The sequence below is a fragment of the Vipera berus genome (genome assembly GCF_964194415.1).
Source record: "Vipera berus genome assembly, chromosome: 8".
Taxonomy (NCBI): Eukaryota; Metazoa; Chordata; class Lepidosauria; order Squamata; family Viperidae; genus Vipera; species Vipera berus.
This window is the reverse complement of record NC_138211.1, coordinates 26,190,942-26,211,209: the sequence shown is the minus strand read 5'-3', so window position 1 is coordinate 26,211,209 and position 20,268 is coordinate 26,190,942. Positions and strand designations below refer to the sequence as shown.

Sequence of the window (20,268 nt, the reverse complement as noted above, 5' to 3'; positions counted from 1 at the left end):
AAAACTACACAAACCTAAACTGGACCACATCATCAAGCAAGCTAACTGAGTTGAGGATAAACTTTAAATCCTGCAGAACAAGTAGTCCAGAACATCATGTTACTCTTGGGACTTCCTGAAGCCTCCTTCTGCTATGCTGAAGAAGTTGGTGGCCACACACAAGTCATTCCTCTTTGATCTAACCAGCTGTCCATGAGACATGTCAAGCCAACAGGTTCACCCGGGAGCAAATCTTGAATTCCAGATGCTTTCCCAATACAGGTAGTCCTCAATTTACAATAGTTCATTTATAGTGACCATTCAAAGTTACAACAGCACTGAAAAAAGTGACGTGACTGTTTTTCAGACTTATAACTATTGTAGCATCCCCATGGTCAGGGGATCAAAATTTGGATACTTGGCGACAGACTCATATGTATGACGGTCGCAGTGTCCCAGGCTCATGTGGTCCCCTTTTGCAACCTTCTGGCAAGCAAAGTAAATGGGAGAGCCAGAGACACTTAATAACTGTGTTACTAATTCAACAACTGCAATGATTCACTTAACAACTGCGGCAAGAAAGGTTGTAAAATGGGGCAAAACTCAATTAACAAATGTTTCACTTAACAACATAAATTTTGGGTTCAATTGTGGTCATAAATCGAAGACTGCCTGTAATCAATCTGGCATTCAGCAGCAAGATAGGATCTCAAAAAAATTACCAGAGTAAACACAATACTGAATCATAAATCATACACTATATACTTTACTTCAGAGGCTTCAGGCACTAAACAGAACATTATTTCTTCCATTTTTAACTGTCAATAATCAGCTATAGAAGAGACAGAACTGAGAGGGACTGGCCTCAAACCACCCAGTAATTTTCCATGGCTAAGGATGTACGTGAACTTCCTGAACTTAAGCCAAGCATCTTAACCACTTGCCTCTTTTATTGCGGCTTTCTAGGAATAAAGCATAGTTGAGAACTCACATCCAGATAGGAACGCAATCTTTCCAGCTTAGCAGATGGGATATAGTCTCTTGCTGCCAGTGGATGCTTTACAATGTTACTAAACCAAATTAAACAAATGAAGTGCATGATGGTTTTATGCAATCAGTGAAGTCACGTTTTGTCTGTGTCCAAAAGTACAACTGCTCCTTCAATCCACAATCTTCTCAACAAGAAACAGCAACTGTAATTGGCAGCTGCTTTGTTTAATAATCAAGGGTCTCCACCCGAATACTGGTCTCTCACACGCCAACTCCCACAGAGATTGGATGGTTCAAAGGACTGAGATTGTCCCCAAAGCTTCCCCCAGATCAGTTAGTACAGGGGTAGGCCACCTTGGCTCTTTTATGACTCGTGGACTTCAACTCCCAGAATTCCTGAGGAATTCTGGGAGCTGAAGTCCACGAGTCATAAAAGAGCCAAGGTGGCCTACCCCTGAGTTAGAACAATATAGCATGGCAGTATTTGCTGCTGATTGACCATTTGGGGGAACAGACTTTGGCCCAATTTAGCAAGGCCTCCTTATGTGAAAGGTGTGGAGAAATGGCACACAATCTGTTGACTTGCCATCTCTATGTGCAGAAAAGCTAAAAAGGAAGCTAATTTTAATGAAAGGTGAGGGCGGGAAGCAAATTCTGCAGGTCTGTATAGAAGGATAAGATTTAATATCCAACAATGTAGGATGCTAGCTTGGGAATAAAAATCCCCATTAGACCTGTTCGCAGTTATGTTGCAATTATATCTGTGAGTGACTTAGCCCCTCATCTCTCTTAGCTCCTCACAACTGGTATGTACATTATACACTGGCAAAAACTAGATTATATAACTCTGTTTCTCTTTCACACTTTATTTTTTATCTGTACAGTTAAGCAACAGTGAGCAACATTGGAAGTCACTCAAACAGGGCCTTGGTTATGGAACTTTGCTTCTGCTGTTTACACACCTCCTGTTTTGCATAGAATCTACCACTTCAGAGTACGCTCTGAGAATGTTCAGAGCTCTGTAAAAAAGGGAGGAAAAGCCGGGCTGATATTGGATTTCATTATTGGATTTTACCCAACATGTGAATTAAGCCTCAGCACAAATCAGCTAACTGATAGTCAAAGTGGTTGAAAAATGAGAGCAATGATCTCTCTACTATTTGGGGAGAGGAAGTCTCATTATTTTTGGACTGAGATGCCAGGTATAAAGATGACTGTTTCACAAATAGATACTGCGTAGACTTCCTATTAACTAGCTCAGATCACATAATGAGCCACATGCTTAAATTTACTATAAGCCCAATTCCTCATATCTGAGGAAGTGCAATCTTGTTCATCTCATTTCATGATCAGAATCTGCAGAAAATAGACACAATCAAACACAACTAGCAAGGTAATTATTTTTGACAGATAGAATATTGTCCATATTACCCACAAAGAATGCAATCTAAGATAAAAATCTTGGCTATATTGCTAAGTGAAAAGATTGAGTAGCAGTAATGCAAAGGGATGTGGTGGCTCAGTGGGTTAGGACGCTGAGTTTGTTGATCAGAAGGTCGGCAGTTGGGCGGGTCGAATCCCGAGTGCCGCGTAACAGAGTGAGCGCCTGTTACTCGTCCCAGCTTCTGCCAACCTAGCAGTTCGAAAGCACGTAAAAATGCAAGTAGGGACCACTACGGTGGGAAGGTAACAGCGTTCCGTGCGCCTTTGGCGTCTAGTCATGCCGGCCACATGACCACGGAGACGTCCTCGGACAAGCGCTGGCTCTTCGGCTTTGAAACGGAGATGAGCACAGGCCCCTAGAGTTGGAAACCACTAGCACGCATATGCGAGGGAACCTTTACCTTTACCTTAATGCAAAGACATTACATTAGACAAGATAGCTTGTCTAATCTCTAAGTAAAATATCCACTTTTTTGTGTGTGCCATAACCAATATTAGGGACACACTTAAAGAATTCTGTTATTGTGAACAGTGCTCTGCAAAATATTTGAGAACAGAACCAAATTCCCAAAAGGTTATACTTTATAATAAATATAAAGGGGGCATTGCAAGAAAAACTCGAAGAAATTTAAAAAGTGCTGCTGTTACTATTTCTGGCAGACTTCATAAAATCGCAGCAAAAAGAGTTTTAAACTATAACTAAATCTGATAAGTATACTGCTAAGCAATATTAGCAGTAATTTAAGCAATAGTAACCAACATAGTTAACTTATCTGTCCAAGGCCACGTGCTATTTCTATTTATTTTTATGTTGGGGCATTGGCAAGGTTGTTCTTTAGTGGGAAAATTAGAGGGTGTTATCGGGAACAAGAATCCTTGCAGGACTGAGGAGACTTTCTTAAAATGACACAAAAGAACCATTATGCAAGCTCACCATCCTTGAATAAAAGCTCCATTAAAAAAAAGTAAAGGACATAATTATGTCCACTTTACTTCCTTATTTTGCAAGTGGGATGACAAAATTAGGGATTTCTTAGTGGAAAAAAAACTGTGAGAAAGCATAGATACTTCTTATTTGAGCAAATTCGGTGTTTTCAATCCATAGTGTGAAACAAAATGAGGTAGCTGCACCAAGCATATAATTCTGAGTAACACTGAATACAGCAGAATAGGAAACAGACTTGGAACACAATAAACCAGAAGGGGAAGGTCCAACTTGTTTGTTTCAACATGGCTTACAAATACAAATTTTAAATTAACTCTATTCTGTATTCTCTAACAGAACATCCATTGAATTTTTCAAATCAGATGACAAAATGATTTTGTTAAGTCAAAGGGATCAATTTCTATTTTTTTTTTGGCTCTTCAATTATGGCTGGAATGTCCTTATATCAAAACTGCCAGCAGCTTGCCTACTTATACAACGAGCAAGAACATCCATTCACATAACAATAACTATTAAACCTAAAAGCTTTACTTTAAGTTGTTAAAGCACTAGGCATAGCTGTAGTGTATAGCCCAATTCAAGTATAACAATGGAATTGACAAACTTCTAGAAGATAACAATATTGCTTTTTAAGCAGTAATAAATATCTCTAGTAATAAATGTCTCAAAATTTGTGTTTGTACTTTTGAATGTGCTTCTGTTTAAACAAAAGAAACAGCAATGATGGAAAAAAGCAAGAATGGACAATTTCAATTTCTCCCTGGCTATGCTACCCGGTTTCTCAGGAGCCTATTTCCCTATACCGCTTACTCTTACTCCTTGCTATTAAAAGAGCGTGGAACTGTAGCATAGAGTTCAATGAGAGTGCTCCACTAACTCCAACATTACCAAGAGCATCCCATGGCATTTGTTATTCAGTCGTCGTGTCTGACTCAGGCTGGACAACAATTTATCTGATACGCTATAGCAGGCATATGTATCGCAACTTTTTTCTCATTGCCAGCAATGGGGTGGGTGCGGTTTTGGTATGACGCATCCGGCCTCTGGGCCGGCAGTTTGACATGCCTGTGCAATAGGGTCTCCTGCTCAAGCAGGGAGAGTTGGACTAGAACAGGGGTAGGCCACCTTGGCTCTTTTATGACTCGTGGACTTCAACTCCCAGAATTCCTGAGCCAGCATGGCTCAGCTTGGAAACCCCTCCCTTTCCCTTCAGCATGTCTGGCTCAGGAATTCTGGGAGTTGAAGTCCACGAGTCATAAAGCGGCCTAGGCCAGGGGTAGGCAACCTTGGCCCTTTTATGACTCGTGGACTTCAACTCCCAGAATTCCTGAGCCAGCACGGCTCAGCATGGAAACCTCTCCAGCATGGCTGGCTCAGGAATTCTGGGAGTTGAAGTCCATGAGTCATAAAAGAGCCAAGGTGGCCTATCCCTGGACTAGAAGATCTCCAAGGTCCCTTCCAGCTCTGTTATTCTATGTTCCATGTTCTTCATGAGCCCATGGACCATAGCATGCCAGGCCCCCCTGTCCTCCACTCTCTCTCTTCCATGGCATATGAGTGATTAAATATTACCCAGTCTGAAACATGTGCTTTCGCCACAAATTCCAATATCTAAAGAAATTCAAAACTAACTTAACTGGTCTACCTAAGGACCAACTCAGCTTGCAGACTTGAACAATTAAAGACTATCTTTCCTAAAAGTTACCTGTTCTCTGGATTTCTGTGGAATATCTGCAGAACGACCATCTTTGTCCAGACTACCAAACCTTGATATATTATGCACTTTGTATTCAGTCTTCCTACATGTTGTTTACCAGCTTAACTCACTAGGTAAAGCTAGAAATTTGAAGATTTTACTCTCTTATTAGGACAAGATGCGGACATGATGGTTCAGACAAGATGCTGATTCTTAAGAACGTTAAATGTCTATAGCTCAGCAGTTTGACACCTAAGTGCTGCGAGACAGAGTGAACCCCCCCCCCCCGTCACAACTCTTGCCAACTTTGCAATTCGAAAGCATATAAATGCAAGTAGATGAATAGGTACCGCATATAAGTATGCAAGAAGGTAACGGTGTTCTGTGTTTTGCCGTATGTTCTGTGCTGTGGCATGATGTCATGCTGGCCACACGACAGCAGAAACATCTCCGGACAACACTTGGCTTAAGAAATGGAGATGAGCACTGCCCCGCTAAAGCTGGCTACGACTAGCAGAGTAAAAAGCACAGGAACACCTTTACCTTTTATTAGGACAAGAATAAGACCAAGACTTCACAGTTATCAGTACAGGTAATCCCCAAGTTACGAGTGTTCACTTAATGCTCATTCAAAGTTATGCGATAAGTGCCCCCTGGTGTTTACGAGCAAGTCCCAAAATTAGGAATGTTGCAGCACCACGGCAATTGTTCGCCCTTACGAATGAACGACTGCAGAGGCTCTGCAACATTCACCCTATTCTCCCCCCTCCCGCTCCCCACAACTGCTGCCCCCTTCCATCATGCCTTGTAAAGATCTGTCTCTTCTCTGCTACAGTTTCTTTGCCTTTGAGGGAGAGGAGAGTCGATAGAAGCTCCTGGATGCCATAATATCACTCAAGTTCAGGCACCCACCCTCTTTTGCAGAGAAGTCTTGCGAGATCACGTACTCCAAAAACTTTCATTTTCGGCACAAAAAGTGTTTGCGCACCCCAAGGACTTTTTGTGCCGAAAATGAAAGTTTCTGGGGTCCATGATCTCTGTCTCCTGTTCCCCCCCTCCAACTCCTTTCTGCCCCCACCGGAACACTTTTCGCCCGGACGGAGACCTTGGGGGGGACTGGAAGCTCCATCTGCCTGCCAAAGGGGCACTTAGAAATGGAGCGGAACGCTTAACGAACCGCCCGTTCGCTCACGCATTCGATTAGCAAATGCGTGGGCGAAAGCAGGGAATGATCTCGTTCAAGGTACGAGATTCACTCCCACAAATTCTCAAGTTACGAATGGAATGGGCAGGCTCTATTACATTCGTAAGTCAAGGACTACCTGCAATGCATTTCAATGGCTGATAACAGTCACATAGTGGGAAGCTGGAAAACAATTATGAAAAATATAAACTTTTAATTATATTAAAGGTTGTATTATATATGATGACTGAAGGGGTTGATTAAGATGGTCGAAGATTTCCGAAGGAAAATAGCTATGAAGTTAAAATGGAAACTATATAAGAAAGAACTTGTCAGAATACAGGAGAACACAAACAATGTAAATCAAGAAAGTATCAGAAATTAACGTTGTGGCAACCAACCCGAGGTACCAAATTTTCTCTTGAGATTTACTAATTTAATTTACTGAATGTTTTTTCTCTTTCTTCCCCTGAAGAAGGAAACACCATTATGTACACCAAAAACATAAATAAAAAATTTATTCTGACTAAGCTCTAAGGGACTGACCTAAGTTCACTTGGGGAGTCCCGTAGGAAAGCAAATGTTTGAACTTACATTTTCCTAATCTATCCTGATTTGTTAACAATGCATTTTCTAAGCGTAGATAAAAAATATCAACTATTCAACAATAGGTAAGTAACCACACCTGGAATACTGCAACCAATTTTGGTCACCATACTACAAAAAAGATGTTGAGACCTTGGAAAAATTTCAAAGAAGAGCAACTAAGATGATCCAAGGCCTGGAGACTAAAACATATGAAGAAAGGCTGCAGGACTTGGGTTTGGCTAGTCTAGTGGAAAAGAAGGACTAGGGGAGATATGATAGCAGCCTTCCAGTATTTGAGGGGCTGCCACAAGGAAGAGGGCATGAAAGTATTCTTCAAAGCACCAGAGGGCAGGATAAGAAACAATGGTTGGAAACTGTTCAAAAAGAGAAGCAACCTGGAACTAAGGAGAAACTTCCCGACAGTGAGGACAATTAACAAGTGGAAGAGCTTGCCTCCAGAAATCGTGGGCGCTCCATCACTGGAGGTTTTTAAGAAGAGACTGGACAGTTTCTTGTCTTAGATGGTGTAGGTTCTCCTGCTTGAGCAGGGAGCTGGACTAGAAGACCTCCAAGGTCCCTTCCAGCTCTATTCTATTCTGTTCTGTTCTATTTCTATTCTGTTATATAGTCCTCAATAGATCATCATGAAAATAAGCACAAAGTAAGCCATCATTACATTTCCAAGAGCTGCTTTAAAGCTCTGCTGCAAGAATTGCAATACAAGACAATTCTTACTATTTATGTATTTATACTGCAAACTGGAACAAAACAAATAAGACCCCAATTCTAATAATTTTATTTGCAATAAATTTCATTAGTGACTGTGTTGAAAAGAGCTAGAAAGTGTAGTTTTTGATTCTAAAATTAAGCTATAATCAAGATGAAAGCATCCTTCTTTGTTTTAGTGAAATAAATGCTTGACCTAATTCAATAACTAAAGGACCACAGCAAAAAAATAAAAAAGGAACAAAGCTCAGATACTATGTTAAATCATAAAGCAGTTTATTTTCGCTTAGCATATGGGAACCCAGACAACGTGTACATTCAGACACAGATTAAATTTATGCCCACTTTGGTTTCAACAGTTCCTTGAATAAACTAAAGTAGCTAAATTCAGACATAACATTAAGATATACATGAGTTTTTAATTATGGATTTATATAATACATGAAACTAAAACTCAACAATTACATAATGAGTTAATATATATATGAATTAACCTTCTGCACATCACATGAAGATGTGCTATTGCTTGTCCAACTCTGTCTGGTTACGATCAATTCTATTTTATTTAAGAAATCATGGTTTATTTCAAACCAGGAACCATAACTGAATTATGATTGTTACTGGCATAAACTATTACCTGATCAAACAAGACAAAGCTGTATCTGAATGTTGATTTATGTTTTACCTTGCCCCTCTAATCTAGAATCTCTGAGATTGGGCTGTCTAATTTCGATGACAAATTGATGACATTTTTTTTTCTTTTTCTTTTTGGTACACTTTCAGCAGGTATGTGTGTGTGTGTGTGTGTGTGTTTGTGTGTGTAAAAATTGCTTTGGCCAGCCAAATTTTAACAGACAAAATGTCACTTGCACTGAAATGAATACAATTATCTATTTGTATCCATGTTTATCATACAGTATTATATTCAAAACATCCCTACCTCCATCCTCCAAGTTCTACTGTCTATTGTCACTGTGAGTTGTGGGGGGGGGCACAAAGGGAGGCTCAGCCAATCTCAATGTATACATGGTTGTACTTTGAAAATCAAGGTTCGTTCAATCATTCATTTGTTCATTCATTCATTCATTCATTCATTCATCAATGATGGAAAAGGAATTTGTATACTCTGAAATGTTTCAAATACAGCCCAGAAAAGCCAATGGAAATCCCACACTCTATTTCTACACAAAGGTAAATGGTGGTGAAGCCATTCCAACTATGCAGCCGGTAAAGGCAGTTGGGTTCCTAGTTGCAAGAGGGTAATGGAATCCATTGAAGTCCTAACCATGCTGAACTCTAACTAGCATTTCCAACATCAGCCTAGGCTGGCTAAGTGCTGCCTTCTGCTGTGACTAAACACATACATATTACATATACATATTACTGTATATTCACATACCCCCCCCACACACATTGCTATATTCTATTAAAATTCTGCTGTTTGTATGTAATTTTTAACTGGGTGACATGGTGCAGCCTAGGGCAACAATTTTTGAATCAAGGCACCTCAAATGGGGTAACTTACAGAATGTGCTCAAAAGTCTGGAATCCATGACTCCCATGGAACAGAAATTTTGCAAATTTTATAAAACATTCCATGTCATAAAATTTATTACAAAACATCTGAGGGAGTCCCAGAGCCATAAGAGACATACAGCCAAAGACAGAGTCATGGTGCCCCAGTGGTTTGAATGTAGAATTGCAGGCTAACTCTGCCCACTACCAGGAGTTCGATCCTGACTGACTGAGCTTTCCATCCTTCCAAGGTCAGTAAAATGAGGACCCAATTGTTGGAGGCAATATGCTGATTCTTTAAACTGCTTAAAGGGCTGTAAAGCACTATGAAGTGGTATATAATTCTTAAGTGCTATTGCTATATACATTTTTAAATCTGTGACTCCCCTTATTCCGTTAAAGTTCTCATCACCCAGATTTTAAGGTAGGGTTTCTCATCCTTAGCAACTTCAGCATGTCTTCAAATTGCCACGGTTGGGAAACACTATTCTAAGAGCACACCTTAGTCCACACAAAAGAATGTTCTGAAGATCTTTATACATAGTGAGGGAAAAAAATATTTGATCTCTTTTGAGAGACAGAATAACAACAAAAAAATACTTATTTCACTCACTAAAATGCAAATCAATTTATAATTTTTTAAAAATTTCTTTTTATGGATTTTTTTTTGTTATTCTGTCTCTCACTGTTAAAATAAACCTACCATTACAATTATAGACTGATCATTTCTTTGTCAGTGGGCAAATATACAAAATCAGCAGGGGATCAAATAATTATTTTCCTCAATGTAAAAGTCACTGGTAGTCGTATGAGAAAAAACATACCGTATATACTTGAGTATAAGCCGACTCGAGTATAAGCCGAGACCCCCAATTTCACCCCCAAAAACTGGAAAAAGTTATTGACTCGAGTATAAGCCGATCCGCCGTTCTGCAAGCCTCTGCCGCCAGCAGAGGCTCGATCCGCCATTTTGCAAGCCTGAATACACAGGAATACCCTGTGTGGCCGCGGCTCGTCGGCAGGTCTCCGTTCCTCCTGCCGACCTTTGGGGAGGTTTGGGCGCCTCCCCAAACCTCCCCAAACCTCGGCAGGTCTCCGTTCCTCCTGCCGACCTTTGGGGAGGTTTGGGCGCCTCCCCAAACCTCCCCAAACCTCGGCAGGTCTCCGTTCCTCCTGCCGACCTTTGGGGAGGTTTGGGCGCCTCCCCAAACCTCCCCAAACCTCGGCAGGTCTCCGTTCCTCCTGCCGACCTTTGGGGAGGTTTGGGCGCCTCCCCAAACCTCGGCAGGTCTCCGTTCCTCCTGCCGACCTTTGGGGAGGTTTGGGCACCTCCCCAAACCTCTGCAGGTCTCCGTTCCTCCGCGCAGACCTGCCGACCTTTGGGGAGGTTTGGGCGCCTCCCCAAACCTCCCCAAACCTCGGCAGGTCTCCGTTCCTCCTGCCGACCTTTGGGGAGGTTTGGGCGCCTCCCCAAACCTCCCCAAACCTCGGCAGGTCTCCGTTCTTCCTGCCGACCTTTGGGGAGGTTTGGGCGCCTCCCCAAACCTCCCCAAACCTCAGCAGGTCTCCGTTCTTCCTGCCAACCTTTGGGGAGGTTTGGGCGCCTCCCCAAACCTCCCCAAACCTCGGCAGGTCTCCGTTCCTGTTTGGGGAGGTTTGGGCGCCTCCCCAAACCTCGGCAGGTCTCCGTTCCTCCGCGCAGACCTGCCGACCTTTGGGGAGGTTTGGGCGCCTCCCCAAACGTCCCCAAACCTCGGCAGGTCTCCGTTCCTGTTTGGGGAGGTTTGGGCGCCTCCCCAAACCTCCCCAAACCTCGGCAGGTCTCCGTTCCTCCGCGCAGACCTGCCGACGTTTGGGGAGGTTTGGGCGCCTCCCCAAACCTCCCCAAACCTCGGCAGGTCTCCGTTCCTGTTTGGGGAGGTTTGGGCGCCTCCCCAAACCTCCCCAAACCTCGGCAGGTCTCCGTTCCTCCGCGCAGACCTGCCGACCTTTGGGGAGGTTTGGGCGCCTCCCCAAACCTCCCCAAACCTCGGCAGGTCTCCGTTCCTGTTTGGGGAGGTTTGGGCGCCTCCCCAAACCTCCCCAAACCTCGGCAGGTCTCCGTTCCTCCGCGCAGACCTGCCGACGTTTGGGGAGGTTTGGGCGCCTCCCCAAACCTCCCCAAACCTCGGCAGGTCTCCGTTCCTGTTTGGGGAGGTTTGGGCGCCTCCCCAAACCTCCCCAAACCTCGGCAGGTCTCCGTTCCTCCGCGCAGACCTGCCGACCTTTGGGGAGGTTTGGGCGCCTCCCCAAACCTCCCCAAACCTCGGCAGGTCTCCGTTCCTGTTTGGGGAGGTTTGGGCGCCTCCCCAAACCTCCCCAAACCTCGGCAGGTCTCCGTTCCTCCGCGCAGACCTGCCGACGTTTGGGGAGGCGCCCAAACCTCCCCAAAGGTCGGCAGGAAGAACGGAGACCTGCCGAGGTTTGGGGAGGTTTGGGGAGGCGCCCAAACCTCCCCAAAGGTCGGCAGGTCTGCGCGGAGGAACGGAGACCTGCCGAGGTTTGGGGAGGTTTGGGGAGGCGCCCAAACCTCCCCAAACAGGAACGGAGACCTGCCGAGGTTTGGGGAGGTTTGGGGAGGCGCCCAAACCTCCCCAAACGTCGGCAGGTCTGCGCGGAGGAACGGAGACCTGCCGAGGTTTGGGGAGGTTTGGGGAGGCGCCCAAACCTCCCCAAACGTCGGCAGGTCTGCGCGGAGGAACGGAGACCTGCCGAGGTTTGGGGAGGTTTGGGGAGGCGCCCAAACCTCCCCAAACAGGAACGGAGACCTGCCGAGGTTTGGGGACGTTTGGGGAGGCGCCCAAACCTCCCCAAAGGTCGGCAGGTCTGCGCGGAGGAACGGAGACCTGCCGAGGTTTGGGGAGGTTTGGGGAGGCGCCCAAACCTCCCCAAACAGGAACGGAGACCTGCCGAGGTTTGGGGAGGTTTGGGGAGGCGCCCAAACCTCCCCAAAGGTCGGCAGGAAGAACGGAGACCTGCCGAGGTTTGGGGAGGTTTGGGGAGGCGCCCAAACCTCCCCAAACGTCGGCAGGTCTGCGCGGAGGAACGGAGACCTGCCGAGGTTTGGGGAGGTTTGGGGAGGCGCCCAAACCTCCCCAAACAGGAACGGAGACCTGCCGAGGTTTGGGGACGTTTGGGGAGGCGCCCAAACCTCCCCAAAGGTCGGCAGGTCTGCGCGGAGGAACGGAGACCTGCCGAGGTTTGGGGAGGTTTGGGGAGGCGCCCAAACCTCCCCAAACAGGAACGGAGACCTGCCGAGGTTTGGGGACGTTTGGGGAGGCGCCCAAACCTCCCCAAAGGTCGGCAGGTCTGCGCGGAGGAACGGAGACCTGCCGAGGTTTGGGGAGGTTTGGGGAGGCGCCCAAACCTCCCCAAACAGGAACGGAGACCTGCCGAGGTTTGGGGAGGCGCCCAAACCTCCCCAAACGTCGGCAGGTCTGCGCGGAGGAACGGAGACCTGCCGAGGTTTGGGGAGGTTTGGGGAGGCGCCCAAACCTCCCCAAACAGGAACGGAGACCTGCCGAGGTTTGGGGACGTTTGGGGAGGCGCCCAAACCTCCCCAAAGGTCGGCAGGTCTGCGCGGAGGAACGGAGACCTGCCGAGGTTTGGGGAGGCGCCCAAACCTCCCCAAACAGGAACGGAGACCTGCCGAGGTTTGGGGAGGTTTGGGGAGGCGCCCAAACCTCCCCAAACGTCGGCAGGTCTGCGCGGAGGAACGGAGACCTGCCGAGGTTTGGGGAGGTTTGGGGAGGCGCCCAAACCTCCCCAAACAGGAACGGAGACCTGCCGAGGTTTGGGGAGGTTTGGGGAGGCGCCCAAACCTCCCCAAAGGTCGGCAGGAAGAACGGAGACCTGCCGAGGTTTGGGGAGGTTTGGGGAGGCGCCCAAACCTCCCCAAACAGGAACGGAGACCTGCCGAGGTTTGGGGAGGTTTGGGGAGGCGCCCAAACCTCCCCAAACGTCGGCAGGTCTGCGCGGAGGAACGGAGACCTGCCGAGGTTTGGGGAGGCGCCCAAACCTCCCCAAAGGTCGGCAGGAGGAACGGAGACCTGCCGAGGTTTGGGGAGGTTTGGGGAGGCGCCCAAACCTCCCCAAAGGTCGGCAGGAGGAACGGAGACCTGCCGAGGTTTGGGGAGGTTTGGGGAGGCGCCCAAACCTCCCCAAAGGTCGGCAGGAGGAACGGAGACCTGCCGAGGTTTGGGGAGGCGCCCAAACCTCCCCAAACGTCGGCAGGTCTGCGCGGAGGAACGGAGACCTGCCGAGGTTTGGGGAGGCGCCCAAACCTCCCCAAACGTCGGCAAGTCTCCGTTCCTCCGCGCCCTGCCTGCCTGCTTCTTTCCGCTGCGGAAAGAAGCAGGCAGGCAAGGCACGGAGTTTGGGGAGGTGCGCGCGCACCTCCCCAAACCTCCCCAAACTTCGGCAGGTCTCGGACGGCGGTGGCTTGGGAGAGGTGCGGGCGATCCCGGAAGCACCAAAGCCTCGGCCGCGCACAAGTCCTCGGTAAGTTTTTTTTGTTGACTGGAGTATAAGCCGAAGTGGAATTTTTCAGCCCAAAAAGTGGGCTGAAAAATTCGGCTTATACTCAAGTATATACGGTAAATCATCAGAAATAAATGGTCATTCTTGACAAACAACAGCAGCAAATTTTCCAAGAAATCATTTAAATGAAACTACCAGAGGAGGATTTCATCAATTTGGGGTGAAGCATGCTAGTGAGTCCCTGCTATGTATGCGCATCCTAGTCAAAACAGGAAGTCAAAGTCTTGATCTGGTGCCTGGAGGCTTCTGAAGTACTGGATGAGGTAAAACAGATTAGGATGAGTCTCAACAAGACAGACAGGACTGTTTATTCAGAAGACCTCATCTGGGTAGGACTCTCTGCCAGTTGGAATTAGCTCATCTGCTATGTCCTAACCAAAAGGATAAGCTCTGGATTCCTCCCCACCCTGAAATGTTAAGCCAACGCCTCAAGGCAGGACTTCTGTTTATTTATTGCATGTATAACCGTTATGTTGGCTTACTTTAATTACAAACAACACAGTCATTTAAATAAACTCTCTACAGTAGAAAGTAGAATATATAAGTATAAAATTAAGTAAGCATCATAAAGATAATCAAACCAGATATCGTATCACTCACCATAGGCCCTCCAGAATAGTTATATATTCATGAGTTTCTAAAAAAGGCCAAGACTGTGATGGTCAACCTAATTTCCAGAGGGAAACTAGTCTATAGAATAAGAGCTAACCTTTCAATTATCTGTCCCTGGAGATTATAATAGCCCTTTCCTATTAGTATTTTGAAAGGCTGTTGAGACAGCATTTTCCTTATCTTTCAGAATGCAAGAGGCAACATAACCAAAGCAACTCTTTTGATGGGGATTAATTTTTGTGGCTCATAGTGTGTGTGTGTGTGTGTGTGTGTGTGTGTGTGTGTGTGTGTGTGTATTGCACGTTTAATGGTTTTATGAGATGTAACCCATCAAGAATTATTCTATCAGATGGCATACAAATATCAAAAATAAATAAAATCCAGAAATCTGGACTCTAAGTCAGCACTCATAAGTCTATCAGAAAATGGGACTGGTGATACAGTAGTAGTAAAGCAGCCATTGCTTACCAAATACCTTGTCTCAAACTTGCCAAAAAGCATCTGAATGACCATGCAAATTACTAGAAAAACATTATACAGACAAATAAATCAAAAGTGTAAGCTTTCAGGCTGGTTCAGCATGGCTGGTTCAGGAATTCTGGGTACTGAAGTCCACAAGTCATAAAAGAGCCAAGATTCCCTACCCCTGCCCTAGGTCAACACCAAGGCACACAAAGAGGATGAAATTGGCCACAGGTGACAGCCCATGCAGGTAAACATTCCTTTCGGAACATCAGACATTGCACTTATTAGTGATCAAAAGATCCCTTCCTCTGTGTGATTGCCACCGCCAGCTGCAATATTAAGCCAACTGATATACCTCAAACCTGTAACATTGCTGCAATCTTTGACTGGTAATAGTTCACTTTATGCTCTCAAATAAACTTTGCTCTGCTCCAAGCAACTTCCCTGTGTGTTCTTTGGATGACCCGACTGGGATTTAAATCCAGGACTTAAATGACTGTCTTCTAACACACACACACACACACACACACACACACACACACACACACACACACACACACACACACTTAAATTGAGGCTCCCTTAGGTTAAGTAATGTAATGTAATGAAACTAAGCTGCACTAAAATTTCATGAGCTTCTACTGAGTAATACTGCACTGTACATTACCAGCATTATTTCAATCCATTGTACTGTATAAAAGGTAAAGGTAAAGGTTCCCCCGCACATGCATGCTAGTCGTTTCCAACTCTAGGGGCCAGTGCTCATCTCCGTTTCAAAACCGAAGAGCCAGCGCTTGTCTGAGGACGTCTCCGTGGTCATGTGGCCAGCATGACTAGACGCCAAAGGCACACGGAACACTGTTACCTTCCCACCGTAGTGGTCCCTATTTTTCTACTTGCATTTTTACGTGCTTTCGAACTGCTAGGTTGGCAGAAGCTGGGACAAGTAAGAGGCGCTCACTCTTTTACGCGGCACTCGAGATTCGACCCGCCAAACTGCCGACCTTCTGATCGACAAGTTCAGCGTCCTAACCCACTGAGCCACCGCGTCCCTATTGTACTGTATACAGTGTCCTATATTTCATCCCAGACAGCAGATGGAAGCACCAAGGCAGCTTTGGCTGAGCTCAAATATCTCTAAGATCAGGCCAGAAAATCTCAGGGTCATACCCTAACCTGGGAAGCTGAAAAAAAACTCAGGAAGACTACAGTAAACTACTTTCATACTGTAGATGGGAAAATGTGTCCACGGCTATCACCAGGAGCTCAATTCTACACCAGAAAGACTTGGAATTTTACTATTGCACTTTCTAATTACCAATTTGCTCAAAATGGCTAACAGCAAAAAGCCACATACAGAATACAAAATATTAAAAAGTTGGGTGGCTACAATAATTTTAAATTGATGAGTAAAATACAAGTTTAAATTATTTTTGATGCTTATCTATGAGATTGTTAATCTTAATAAATTAATTTAAAATATCCTTTTAAGAACTATTGTGCAAAGTAGTAATTTTTCTTCTGCATGTTTTCCCTACAAAGAAATTCAATCTGTAGTATAATCAAAGTCATTGTTTACATTAAAGTGTAATCTGAAAAAAGTTTTAAGATACCACACATTTATTTACATTGAGTTACCTTTCATTAGTTGCCATTAAAACAAAACAAAAACAGAAAAAGCCTCTGTTAGTCCAACTGTGCTAATGGTGGTCTTTGGTACTCTCCGAGCTTAATTGTTTTCTTGCAGACATTTTGTTACCCTGCCAGGTAACGTCTTCAGTGCTAGAAGAGAGTGGGCATCCTTATATACAGTACGCTGCCCTGTCAGGGTCAGTGGGAGTGTTCTTTTGTCCTTGGCAGTTTCTTGATTAATACAGAATAGCAATAATCTTTATAGAAACGAACAGTACTGTAAAAATTCTCACTATACTTCTGTAATTCTTTTAGAATCCTGGTGGCGGAGTGGTTAGAGTGCTATTGGTATCAACATTTTAAAAATAGAACGTGTTGCACTTATGCCAAATTAAACACATACTTTGTTTCCATGTTTTACTTTGTTCCCAATTTTTATATCACAACATCCTATAGATTCTGAGTAAGATAAAACTCAAGTTAGCTGTTTGAGCAGCTTTATATTTGTTACATTAAATTTTTATGCAGCCTATCTCCACTACAAAGCAACTCTGAGTAGCTTACAGATTTATCACTGATTCTTTGGTTAACTTTATTTCTCATCAATCCAAGCACTTTTCAGGTAACACACTCTTTTTTGGGGTGAACCCAATCAGCACACCTTTTAATGATTTGTGCAGTTCCTGAAATATGTTATTAATACAACCCTTTACTCTTTAATAATATTCTTTAATAATTATGCAAAATTAATTTACAGTGAATTCACATCATTATTTTGAGGATTTGAAAAACTTTAATTTGCAAAAATATTACTGCATAGCCATGGCCTCACAAAGAGCAAGCACAATACATTTATTTTTTACCCATCAATTCTCCTGTTTTTGAGCTATACAGACACAAGCCACAACAAAAACTGAATCAAAACTATGTCCTATTCCTGCTGCTCCATCCAATTACACTGGTTGTCTTTAATCGTGCACATTTCCAATTATGACAGTTGAGCTACTATTTCATGAAGGATATGTGGAAATCAGCAACTTAGGTTCAATAAAAATGAAAGGGAATTAGGGGTTTAGTAATTTATTACAAAAAGTCCAAAATATGTAGGGCATTATCTAATATTTTAACACACGTGTAACTTGCACGAGTTGCAGATGAAAAGGTATAAGCAAGGTGTCACCTCTCATCTATACAGTATACTACTGAAACGCTCATGACTATAAACTTTAACTGGGTAAAATAGTCAACATAAAGCAAAACCTTTTCAACTAAGATACTTCAAATGGGCTAATTTAGAAAACACACCTGGATCCTTTGATACCCTTGAAATTTGGCAAATTATATAAAACATTTATGGCATAAAAATTATCATATTACATTTCATGACATAATTCAAAATGTCATACAGATTTCCTGTGGTCAATTGCTGATGTTGACTGTTGTATACAGTTCAAAATGAGATACTTTCAGGGCAAATATATCTCTGAATGACTCCTGAGCCTCCAGCGGCCGGAACATCTCCCTGAATTTTTAACTCTTCCAGAACATCAGAAAATTTTTGAAGGCACTGAGGAATTATCTTCAAAACAATGACACGACATGGGTTGTCTAGGTTTTTTCCAGGTTCTCATAAAATATCTTTGTATTTGTAAATGATTAACTAACCCATAATCTTACCCCAAGATAGCTAATATTTCTATTGTTTATATATATATATATATGTCATTGTTTCTTCCAGGCTATCAACAGTATTACAGACTGCAAAGCATAGTTCTTTTAGAACCACTACAAAATTATTTAAGATGACTCTGCTTCTATCTTGCAAGTTTCCAAAGCTATTCTGCTGATCATTCTGCTGATTCAGCTCTGTGTCACCATTCACAAAATGTAATACAGTAGTCATATACTGAGATGTATGTTCACACCAGGTTTCATTATCTTTTTAACATAATATTCCCTATCACTCTGAGCACTGTTCTATTTCTTATTCATTCTGATGAGAATAAAAAGTTATTAGATTATTACTTAAATTATTGGTTCATGCTTTCATTTTCAAGAATGTAAGCAAATGGTTAGAAGAAATCATTTGCATAAAATACTAACACAGAAATTAAATATTTATGAAATTTTAAAGTACCTTATTCCTGGATCAGGATGTAATACAAAAGTGATCATACAAGATGGAATTTTTGATTATATAGTGAAAATAACTAAAGATCAAATCGTAAAACCAGAGTGACAGGGAAAGGAACACCAAGAAAGTCAGAGATGGAGTAAGTTGTTATTCTTGTTAGGGTAAAGATCACAAACACACAAGTTACACAACTAATATACTAAAAACTGACAACCTCAATCATAATTAACTTAGACAAGTCAACTCCAAAAGAATTCTACGGGAAACATAACATTCAAAAATATTTAGAGAAATCAAATCATTCTGACCCAACAGTAGCTCCTGAAGAATTAATATGAACAGAATTGGCCAACAAATATGGAGGTCTCAATGAAACACTGCATAACCAAAATGGCTATGATTTCAAAAAGGTCTGTTCTGCACAGGCAGTGGCAATCTTCTCATGAGATTTTCTTAGTTTCAGATACCGCTGCTGTAGATGTGCTGATATTATTCTGTAGCTCTTTAAATATCTAGCTATATTTTTTATTGATCAATGAGCAAAATAAAGTTTCTGTCTGTCTAGCTACATTGAGGCTGACTATATTATAGACAGACAACCTATAGCCCTATCTATAGGTAGAATTCTTGTTTGGGTTCTCACTTGACACATTCAAAACCTAAAGCTATTATCTATGCAGAAAGATTTAACTTTTGCAAAACAAAACCTTTCCATCTGAGCAGTAAAATTGTTAGCTATAATTAAAGAGAATAAATAAGAAGAGAAAAAATAACTCTGACCAATAATTTAGAATGATTAATCCACATTGCAGTTAAAACTCTAATTATATCAGCTTCTTGATAAAGAACTGTGTTTGGGACACCCAAGAGTATCCCAAATATGTTTCTGAAAATCTGGCTTTCTGAAACAGTGGAATTACTGTAGGGCAATATTCCTTAAAAAGAGAAAACTGAAAAGGTAATATACGAAGTGCTAAATAAATGCAGTAGAAACAAGGACCATTTGCAAGAATAGAAAGATATACAGAATTATAGTAATTAAAACCCAATATTGTACTAGTGTCAGGTCTGCGGTGGGGGTGGGTTTGGGTAAACAGCTACTCATCTGACAAATTACACTGTCCATAGAAACAAAACCATCAGAAACAGATACAGATCAACAGCTTTTCAGAAATGTAGAAGAGTGGGGGATATAAAAACCACACCGCACTGTATGGTAAGGTATCAGATCTTAATAATTTTATGACTAAAGTCACATAAATGGAACAGGTGCATTATTCAGCTTTCAAAAAATGTACAATATTGCATTTTTACCCTGCCTGGACAACCCTATAAGGTGGGTTGGGCTGAGAAAGAGTGACTGGCTCAAAGGTCACCCCGCTGGCTTTAAGCCTAAGGAAGGCCTAGAACTCATATCCTCCTGGCTATTAAGCCAGAATTTTCACCATTCCAGACGGATGCATGGAATATGTGTGTGAGAGAGACGGCAGACAGATCTTTCTTATCATACATCTTTATGTATTTCAGATATATACTGTGTGTTTATCTATCTTTATGATATACTGTACATCCTGTAAATAGATATATATATATAGGATACATGCAGATATCTCAGATATGAAATACACATGTAATACAAAAGGTGATAGATAAGATAGCTAAAAGATATTGCATCAGCAAGCAGGACAGAGGTTTCCATCCCACGGCTGGCTAAATTAGACGGGAACGGATTTCTCGCCCTGCAACACGCACCTTTCCCCCCCTAGAGCAACCGTGTCACC

The 20,268-nt window shown here is 43.3% G+C and overlaps 1 protein-coding gene across 3 annotated transcripts in view; it reads right to left on the bottom strand.

Moving 5' to 3' along the window:
- The window catches only part of SLC23A2 (solute carrier family 23 member 2), an 88,168-nt gene that overhangs the window by 67,204 nt on the left and 696 nt on the right, over positions 1–20,268 (bottom strand). The gene's annotated exons all lie outside the window — the stretch shown is intronic.